The 11,578-nt window shown below is 29.1% G+C and overlaps 1 non-coding gene across 1 annotated transcript; it reads right to left on the bottom strand.

Moving 5' to 3' along the window:
- Positions 1-6,186: 6,186 nt before the first annotated feature.
- TRNAS-UGA (transfer RNA serine (anticodon UGA)) lies at positions 6,187-6,267 on the bottom strand. The gene has a single exon. It is a non-coding gene; the product is annotated as a tRNA-Ser (tRNA).
- Between the last annotated feature and the right edge of the window lie 5,311 nt (positions 6,268-11,578).

Below are 11,578 nucleotides of genomic sequence, written 5' to 3'. Positions count from 1 at the left end.
CATGCTTCTGTAGTCTGGAATTTATTCGCTTGTTGCCTGGGAGCAGTGACTTTGGTCCTGCCATGTTTCTTTCGTTTAGTTGGTGGTTCTTGCATTGTTTTATTTGTACTTGCGTTAGATTGTTAAGAGAGATTTGGTTCGTAACCTTGTAGATTTCATTTAGTAAAATTTATATTTCTCTCCAAATCCTTTCCTCTACTTTTACAAATAGTCCTAACTCAATCAATTTGGTCTGACCAATCATTTTTTTTTTCACAACCAACATGAATGCCAACTAGAATGGAAAGTAGAGTATAATAGATAGAGAGGAATTTAAATGTGGTCGAGGAATGTCTTCTTCGGCTTCATGTAGATCGTAAGCATAATGAAAGGCGACTCGGTAGGTTATGGGAGGAGATATCTCAAACGAGGATACGTCTGGACAAGTTAGACACAAATGAGGGATTGCTTACCTCTAGGGTGATGGGAAAGTCCGCCACTATAGAGGACTCGAATGTGTGTACCAATGTTACACCCTTTGTCACTTTGTAAAGAGAACCTTCTGCCAATTGTTGCCATATTAAGGACTTCAGGCCTATCGAACGATGCACAGTGCCACTCATGGACTCAATCATTAGCACTAAACAAAGTCCTTCACCAGAGGAAGATTGATTCCGGACAATACACTTATCAGCGACAAGCTCATGCATCATCTGAAAACAAGGACTAGAGGGAAGAAGTAAGGGTTTGCTCTTAAACTCAACATTAGCAAGACATGTGAATGCTTCGAGTGGTTGTATCTCTAGCACATGCTTATGAGGTTTGGTTTTCATAACTGTTGGATATTTTGGATTATGCAATGCATAACGACAATTTATTATTTGATCTAGATCAATGGCCATAAAATTGGTTTCATCTAGCCATCCAGGGACCTTAGACATGGCGATCCAGGCGATCCACTATCGCCTATCTTTTTCTATTCTGTGCCAAAGTACTCTCATAATGCATCAAGACCTCTTCAATTCGGGGCTTCTCCATGTTCAGAACGAGACTGTTAGTTACCCATCTTCTATTCTTTTTGGGAAAGTTAAAATTGATGAAGCTCGGGAAATTCAAAACATTCTCTAAGGTTGCTCAAAAGCTAGCAAATCCGGCTTTTCTTTAGCAAGAATATGCCCAGAGAGCTTAGAGGGCGAATCTCTTCCTTCCTCCAAGTCATTAATGTTGGACGACAAGACAAATTCTTTGGTCTCCTAGTGATCATTTGCATATCTAAAATGCAGACATTTGTCACCATTAAAGACAAGATCAGAAGCAAGTTAGCGGGTTGGAAGCAAGGCATTTTATGTATGCCCATATGCACATACTTATATAAAAATATATTAATTATATAACATATAATTCATATTAAATTGATTTATTAAAATAAAAAATAATATAATTATCAATTAATCAAAAAATTGTTAATTATATAAAATAACGAACAAAAGTCAATTTTAAATTTTTTTTTTTTATATATGGATATAATTCATTGAGAGATTACCTTATTGATAAAATATATAAAACTAATGAAGATTTTTTTTTTCAATAATAGTAGAGAAGTTTTATTAATAGTAAAACCCAAGAGAACCTCAAAAGGGAAATAAAACTAATAAAGATAGTCTATAATTTAAACAAAAAATTTATTAAAATTTAATTAAAAAAATGAAATTATTATAAAGTAAAAATGAAAAATATTATAATAATATAACAATTTTATTAAATTATAATTAATTATTTATAATTTTGAATAAATTAATGTAATTTTTTACTATATTTATTTATAAATAAAAATTTTATTCTTAAAAAATAAAAATTCAAAAGTAAAACAATTTGAAGGATATAATAAAGAATGGCGGAGCTGTGGGACTTGAATGGGCTATGGCCTCCCTTAGTCCTAAGTTAGCTCCATCCCTGTATCTTGACCCAAGATATTAATATATGAAGTTTATATATTTAATATGTTTAATAAATAAATTTTATTATATATTTTATATCTTAAATTTATAATAGATGAAATTTTAATAAAAAAAATTTAAATAAATAATTATTAATGTCATTTAGCAATCTGTGTCTAGAACCTACTAATAGATAATCCTTCCTAAAATAAAAAAAAAATTCAATTAAATATAGTAATAATAGCAAAACTTTAGGGATTTTTGGGTCATTAATTATAACAAGTACATTAATTAGCTTACAAAGTAATTAAAAATAATAGCTCTTTAAAAGAAATATATTAATTAGCAAGTAAATTAATTTGGCACACATAGTTAAATTATTTATATTGATAAAAATTTGACAAGGACCTGTCATTAGTTTAACTATCCAACAATCAGTAAGAGATGAAAATGATGGCTTTAAATGGGAAAAACAAGCTAGGTCATGACATTGCTTGAGCTGTTTCTTCGATGTCCATCACATATCTTAATGTGTTGGCTGGATAGTTAATATTGAAAGACAATGAAGGGGTAAAATTTTCCATGGTTATTGAATTTTATATTAATTTTCATGGTGCTCATAAAATTTTAATTTATTAATTATAATTTAGTCGCTAAACATTTTTAATTTTGTTTAATCAATTAGGGTATTATACCTAATTTCGAAAAGAAAATCTCATAAAAAATATACCATACGATTTATAAGCTGGCACATTAATATTATAGTATTCAAAAATATATATATATATGTATACATACAGCCCGAACCAAATTTAAGCAATCTTAATTTATTTTTTCCTATATTATAAAAATTTGCTTTACATTGATTGTTGGATCGGTTTTTCATTGAGTTTCTTGCCAAAATAGGTAAAAATATAAAATTAATTTAATATCTTATCATATTTCTGTTGATAAATTTTGACAACTATCTTTAAATTTATCTAGTTGTAATATTATAGTTTTTCAACTTAAAAATGTAATATAAAACCCATCAACTTTCAATTTTACACAGTAAAATCCCTCTAACCTCCAATTACCAATTTTTCAATTAGACGCTGACTTGGACAGTTCCAACATGGAGTTTAGTCAGTATTTTTCTTTTCTCTCTCAAGCCATGTGTAAATTGAATCATTTTTCTCTCTATAGACAGAATATTTTTTCATACGTAAAGAGAATGATTTTACACTTTGCATAAAAGAGGAGAGAGAAATGTTGACTAAATAACATGCGGGAGTTATTCACATCAATTTCTAATTGAAAAATTAGAAATTAAAGGTCACAGAGATTTTACTGTGCAAAATTTGAAAGTTTATGGGGTTTTATGTTATATTTTAAAATTAAAGGACTGTAATGTTACAACTATGTAAGTTCAGGGACAGTTATTAAAATTTATCCTATTTCTATTGAAATTTATTGTTGAAATGAAGTAAAAATGTCTTATTAGTGACTAAATTGTGATGATCATCTTATATCGTTGGCTATCAGATCTTGAATAATAGAAGAATCTTAAAAGCAAATTAGGTAGAAAATAACACTAGGAAATGGGAAAATAGGAACACAGATTGATTCATTACTAGCAAGAATGAAAAAGAGACTACAATTACATTTATTCAGACCAGACCACCTGTTACAGAGACTTGACTCTTAACAATCCATGACTCTTGACTCTTAACAACAATAACAACTAATTAGTATGTGATCTGCATGCATGGTTAATTAAGCTAATAAGCTCAATTTTACTTCATCAATTGTTGTTGCTGGTGCTGCAGATATCATGTACAACACCTTCAGCAGAGTCCTCACTTACTCATGCTGTCCTCTTCTTCTCCATCACTTTGCACAAAATCAATCATTTCTAGGGCACTTGCTGATGTTGAGTTCGCAGGAGCAACCCTAAGCGGATACTCCACATGCACTATAGGAGGAGCCTGAATCTGCTGCTGCTCATGCAAAGCTGTGAAAGCACTCACTTTGAGTAATACTTGATGCTATAATATTGTTGCTAATTGAGGAGGAGGAAGAATAAGATGTTGCTGGAAAAGTTTTGATATTAGTTGAAGCACTCTAAGAAAGCTTAATTGTTGATGTTACGTATAGGAGGTGAAGGGGGTACACATAAACAGGGGGCACCGCCGTTTGGTGGCAAGACATTTGGAAGAATACTTCCTCTCGTGTGATTAAAAGACCCTCTTTTACTGTTTTGTAGGAAGTGGCTTTCATAATGCCAAGCAATAGCTTTGATGCCAAATACCACACGGTTACATATGTCATGCTGTATTTGGGTAGGGTCTACATAGTTTCTCTTTGAGTTCCAACTAGAGCTAGACAGAATAATGGAGAGAAAATGAAAGTGTGCAAATAGAAATTGGACTTGCAAAAATTAAAAGGAAAAAATTATGAATGGCTTATGAGGGTAGAGGGATCAAGGAGAGGGTCTATTTTATAGGGATTTTCTTTGTCCTCTGCAGCTCATGAGACCCGTAAAAGACATATTATCATTTATGGTTGCATAACATAGTGTTTAGTTTTATTGTGGCCCAAGAATTTTATACACAATTACTATTTAGTGATGATATATTCTCAATCATTCAAAAAATGAATTTGACTGATATTATATACACGTATTATTATGCGAATACAAAACATTCTTTTATTTAAAAAAATTTGAGTGAGATATCTTTTCAATTAAAAGAAAGTATTGTGAATATTCAATATCATAGTAAGAAAATAAAGGTTTTAAACCATGAAATGATATCCTTTTCCATATAAAAAATTTTAAAACATTAACTCGTTATGATTCTATTTGTTTTATGAAAAATAACTTATAAATGGAAAATATTTTCTATATAAATTATTTTCTAAAAATATATCTTCTATGAAAATATTTTTTATTGTTTGATTCAATATTAAACTAATTATATGTATTTATATCATGCGTATATAAATATTTTTTATATTTAATAAGATTGTCAAAATTTTGAAAATAATATTCTATTTTGAAAAGAAGAAGTTATTTTCCTTAAAAATGATTTAATTTTTTTTATTAAAAAAATATTTTCCTTTAATTCATTTTGTGAATATCTCAAGTGCTAAAAAAATTATAAAAAATATTATTTTCTAAAAAAATATTTTACGCAAAACAAAGGAGGCTAATCCATTAAATGCGCATTAAAAAAAATTATTTTCCTTCGTTGAACAAAATTTAATTATCATTTAATCGATTTGAAAATAATTTTTTCAAATTTAAAAAAAAAACTTGTTAAAAGAATTTGTTCTATAAAAATATGTTTTTCAAGAAAAGAATTTTTCAATAAAAAATTAATTTTAGAAAAATTTATGTCCAAGTAAAATTTTTTTTTCTAACAATTCTTATTTTGAAGAACCAAAATTTTTCAAGAAATTTTCAAAAGAAAAAATTTTAACATTTCAAAATTTCACAATTCAGCATTCAGGTTTAAAATATGGTTAAATTTTTTTTTATTATTATTTTTTCTTGAAATGTGAATAATTATTTGAAAAAATTATTTGGCAATTTTTTTTTGTTAAAATTGTATTTCCAAAAAATTTTCGAGAAAAATAATTTTTTCTTGAAACAAAATGATTTTATTAATATAAAATAGTTATGAAATTCCCTAATCCTTTTACACTTATGATTTCTTTGACTAACTAAAAAATTATGCAAAAATTGAATAGAATGATTAAATTATTAACTAAAATTAAACAATAGAAATTAATTAATTTAATTTTAAAAATATAAGATAAATCATTAAATTCATTAAAGTTTACAAAAGCCTCTATTTATTTTGTATAAAATCACTTATATATTGTAGAAATTATTTTCTAAGAAAATATTTTTTATTATTTAATTATAGTATTAAATTAATAATATTTATTTATATTATATATATATATTCACATTTTAATAAGACTATTAAAATTTAAAAATAATTTTTTAAAAATAAATAAATTACTTTTCTTAAAAATTACTTAAATTTAAAAAAAAAAATCTTTTTCACCGGCTCTATCATTTGAGTAAATTTGAACTCGGAGAGGAAGAGAAATTGAGCATCGGAGACTTCCACGTGGGCTTTTTATGTTTATTATCCTCCAAAAATTTCTGCACTCTATTTTCCTTCAATTTAAATTAATAGAGATCTCTCTCAAACGAAAATACCGTAATTGGGCTATGAGAACAGTCCAATCCAACTCGCGAGAATCTAAAAGGGGTTATCGTCGACAGCAGGGTTCAAACCTGCGCGGGCCAACCCAACAGATTTCAAGTCTGTCTCCTTAACCACTTGGACACATCGACCATATATCTTTGCTTTCCATAATTTTGTTTATAGAGATGGGCTTGCATATGAGACAAATTATTACACATGATCCGTCTATACACTTATAACCGGTCAGTGGCTGATTTAGAATCGAAATCTGACCAATTAAATTCTCACTCAGGACAATTAATAAATCCACAATTTTTTTCGTCAATTTGGAACCGTCAGTCCAAGGATTAAACTAAAATTGATAATTTAACTTGATGATCTAATCCAATTTAAAAATTTTCAATTGTTAGATTACTTTCTCGCCGAATCAAATCGAAATCGAAATCAATGAAATTGAAATCAAAATTTTAGAGAATCAACCTTTGCAATTCAGTTCACGGCCCATCTACAGACCCAAATCAGCCCATGGCCGGCTCCATATCAATGATCCAAAACTTACATAATTACATTTTTAGTAATAGATAGTCTTGGGCTTAGTTGTTTTGGAATTGTGTTGGACTGGAGGCCATCAACAGGCCAAATTGCAATTTTGCAAGAACAAAAACAGTGATGAAAGTGACATGAAATGAAAAGCCAGATCCACCCATTAGAATCAGCAGTTGATTTACTGATGTAGATGTCCCAAAAGGGTGGCCAAAAAGGAGAGCTGGTGCTTTGGTTTAAGGGAATGGCAGAGAGAGCACATGGTGCAAGGGGGCAATGGCATTGGACAGAGTACTGTGATGTGTGGAAGGCTGCTTAGGATATGCAAAAATGTTGGCAATTGTACATAGAGGCCCAGTGGAACAATAATGCTTGTGGGATGGCTCCTAGTCCTTGGTGCTATGTGATGGAAAATGGAAAGGAAAGGAGCATAAGGTTGAGTTTCCACTAAACTAAATGAGGAACATGGCATGCGCCCTGAAGAAAGATAAGATAAAGAATGAGTTGTTTACAACTTCTCTTCAATTATGGAGGGAAAGGAGGATATCTCCTGGCTGTGAATTCCATACCTAGTAAGTTCCTAATGGAAAATGACATTTTTATTTTTAGGGATTGGGGATTCAAATTTGTATCTGTTAGATGAATTATATATTTTTAGCCATTAAACTAAGTAAAAATAAGCCTAACAGACAATGACATAAATGTAATAATTACTATCTAAAAACTCGCTTAATATAATTAAGCTTTTTAAGGATTTTTTTTAGCAAATTATAATTTCATTTTTCTATAATTTTTCATTAATATATACAATCGTAATTTTCAAAACTCAATGGTTTAGTTTCTATATTTTGACTTGATCAAACCAAGAGTCTTTCCATCCACATTTAAAAACAGAGTATTTTCTTTTTGATTCGATGGAGACAAAACATGACGATTAAATTATTAATTTTTGAAAAGCTGAGAGACTTGTTAATTTTGACATAATTCAATAACAAAAAATAACTTAAAAGTATTTTAGTAATTTCTTATTTAATTAACAAAAAAATAATGAAGAATTGAGAGGATATATGTCAAAATATAAAAATTAAATTATTATTTTTTAAAAATTAAACAGCTTATGTATTAATTTTGATATAATTCAAAATAAAAAAAATACTTTACCTTTTTTTTTTCACCTTTAGACTCATGTTTCATATATATAATTTAATTCTTTTTTATTTAAAAAGGAAAAAAAAAATCTCAATTATTAACTTTATTATTTTCTTATTTTTGTTCCCTTCGGATTTAGCAAATCTGTGAAAGGTTTAAGACAAAGGAATGAAGTGGGGCCTTGAGGTAGATGGCCAGTCTCTTCTTCTTTAGCCTCTTCTAAACAAGAATCCTTCTTCTTTTTTTGGCTTAAATCTTACCCTCAATTTGTCTATTTCATGCAAAAAGTAGAGTTATTATAATGTAATCATATGTCTTTTCTTAAATTAAATTCAATAAAAAGTTAGTGTTATTGAATTAAATATAATGATATATATTTTTTTACAAAAGAGAATTAATTCAATATAAAATTTAATTAATGCTTTCATTAGATTGAGAATTCGAGTCTTACTAACTGTCTTCTTAGTGACCTTATGTAAATTTCACTGTAATTAGAGAAGTTAATGATATATTTTGACTTTGGATTGGCAACATCCTCTCGCCTAAACTTTTAATATAATGTCAAATTAAAATTCCTTATCATTTGAAATTTAAGCTTATGAAATCAAAAGGGAAGAATTGATTGTGGGATGTGTGTGCTTATGTTAGGCAGTGTCCAACTTCTTCCTGTATAAGACTCAAAAGTGGTGGATTTTAGTTTACTTGAAAAAGCAGCTGCACCAGCTAACAGATGGACTCGTGCGGTGGCAGCTTTCAGCACTCTGGGTTTGCTTAAGCAGCGCTGCAACTGTAGTAAAGCGACAGAGACTCCTACAACCACAAGCAAGGTACCTAACCAATTCGCCACAATATCACTTTTCTCGGTTGGCTAATATGTTAAGAGTTCATTATAATATGTCAGTAAGGTTGTCTAATATAAGCGTAAAACATTGCCCTTCAGCTCTTAATTCTTATTATATTTATTCCATATTATATAGTAATATAATGCTGCGTATGGTAAGCTGTAATACAATATTATCCAATTAAATTTTCTATTGAATATGTCAATAGAAAATTGATTGGATTATATTATATTATAATCTACCAAACATAGCCATAAGTAGAGTTTGTTTATAATTATTATTTGAATTATTATTAAAAAAAATGTCATCTTAAATATATTAATTAAAAATTAATTTTCAATTAAATTTGACAAATTTTAATTTTAAAAATTCTAAAATAATTGAATAGTTTTTCAAAATATTCTTTTATTTGTGAGTGATTCTTTAAAAAAATAAATTGGAACTACAATCTCAAATAAGCCTGTAATCATGCATTATATACACATATTACTTGAATAAAATAAGAAATTTAGAGCATCAATTGAATTTTAAAGGATTTAAAATAAAATATACTAATTAAGAAAAGTTTTGAATTTTAATTAGAATTAATTTTTCAGATTATCATGTGTTAAGAATGAAGAAAATTAAAAAAAAAAAAAACCATGTGTTAATATATATACAAGCGGTATAATAATTTATGACAACAATGAATCTAAATATTAAGGCAGTTTTAGTAAACTCAGAAATCGTTTCCTATAGAATATATGCGGATTATTAACCTGATATTGTAAAATAATGATTAATTAAATGGCCATTTTTGAAGAAAAATTAAAATATATACATAATAATGACACATTAGCAATATCAAATTCTTTGAGTGAACGTTAATTCCTTTTAAATTATTTTTCTCAAGTGACATGAAGAACAGTTTATTTATGAGTCACTTATGTTGTTCTCCTCACAGTAATTTTTTTGGTATTAGCTTGTAATTCTTTTATTTATTATTATAGAACTTCGTAGTGGAAGTACGTGTTTGTTTTATTTTGGATTGATAAAAAATTTCTTTTATGGATTATTGTTTATGGTTGAGTTGGGCGTAATGAATGCTCTACGAGATTGAGTTGAACTTCCACGATTTATATTATATTATGTTTTGTTAGCTTTGAGATAAGCATGATTTTTTGAGTTTTGATATAACATTAAAGTTTATTATGAGTTTTGAGAGCTTTATGTCAACTCAAGTTTTAGTATGATCATGATCTATTAGGTTAAGTCATGACAAAGCATTGGCTTTAGATTTATAGAAATATGTACATAGAATTGTGAATTAGGAATTTAAAGATTATTTTTCTTGTCCATATTAAGCCTTTTTTTGCATCTAGTTTCAGCTTCATTCTCATCCCGTATTTGGGTAGCTTGACTTAACGTTTCAATAATCGTGATATGTGTCTAGCCAAAATATGGGTGATCTAAAGTATGTCGTAAGTCACTATAAATGCATATAGCACCTGAGTTTGAGTTGTTCGACTATAAAAGTTTGGAATGGTGTACTTAATTAGTTGAAAGCACAAAAACCTAAATATCAGTCAGGTTAGATATAAATACCCCAGGTGAGGGCGTAGGTACCATAATTGGTAACTCAAAAGTAGTATGCCTAATTAAGATATTCTACTTTATTAGTGGTGAGCAGAGATCAAAGGTTAGAAACCTTGTCATGGTGAAGGTATCACAGTACCTTACACTATGTTGGTGATGTTATTGTTGCAAGCATATTACAGTACTAATATAGGATGATTGTATAAGGATGCATGTGTCCTGAAGACATCCAATAAGGATGGTTTTGTCTGATGGTACTTGCTTAGGTTTCAATAAGTTGCAGAATATGATTATGCTTCGACATTTGTTATATATATCAGTGAGGGTCTATTACTCTCGAGATAGTACAATATGTAATCTGATAGAGTAATAAAAGGGAGGATATAACTTGGTTGCCTAATAAGAACATTAGTTTCACACAAGAATTTTATGCTAGAGAGGGATGATGATGTAGCTGATAATTAGTTAATAATACTAAGTAGGTTTTATGTATAAACTATCGATTTTAATTTTCGAGCCTCTAAGTAGCTCTCTATTTAGTGATTTAAAATTAGTTCAAATCGATTATTGATTTAGTTCGATTGATTCATAATTTAAACTATCTATTGACTAAGTTTATTTTCAAAGTGGTTATTTTATATTGGTAATTTATATAAAATGATGAGCTCAACTCAACTTAACTCAACTAAGCCTTTATCCTAAAAATTTGGGGTCAGCTATATGGATTCGCTTTCTTCACTCTAAACGATTTTGGGTTAAATCCTCAGAAATATGTAATGCTTCTAGGTCATGTTGTACCACTCTCCTCCAAGTCAATTTAGGTCTAACCCTTTTTTTATTTCTATCCTCTAACCTAATGTGCTCTACTTGTCTAACTGGAGCCTCCGTATATATACGTTTCACATGACCAAACCATCTCAATCTCCTTTCTCTCAACTTATCTTCAATTGGCACCACTCCTACCTTTTCTCTAATACTCTCATTATAGACTTTATCTAGTCTAGTATGGCCACTCATCCACCTTAACATTCTCATCTCTGCAACTATTATCTTAGACGCATACGACTCCTTCAGTGCCCACACTCACTACCATATAACATAACCGGTCGTATGACTGTACGGTAAAATTTTTCTTTCAACTTATTGAGAATCTTGCGATCACATAAAACTCCTGTAGCATGTCTCCACTTCAACCATCCGGCTTTAATCTTATGACTAACATCCTCCTCACATCCCTCATCTACTTGAAGGACTGAGCTGAGATATTTAAAGTGATTACTTTGGGACAGTACCACTCCATCCAAATTAACTCCTTCCTTATCACTAGTTTGGCCTTCACTGAACTTGCAAT

This window comes from Hevea brasiliensis, chromosome 10 (assembly GCF_030052815.1).
Source record: "Hevea brasiliensis isolate MT/VB/25A 57/8 chromosome 10, ASM3005281v1, whole genome shotgun sequence".
Taxonomy (NCBI): domain Eukaryota; kingdom Viridiplantae; phylum Streptophyta; class Magnoliopsida; order Malpighiales; family Euphorbiaceae; genus Hevea; species Hevea brasiliensis.
Note: the sequence above shows the minus strand (reverse complement) of the source record. Positions and strands in the feature narration are given on the sequence as shown.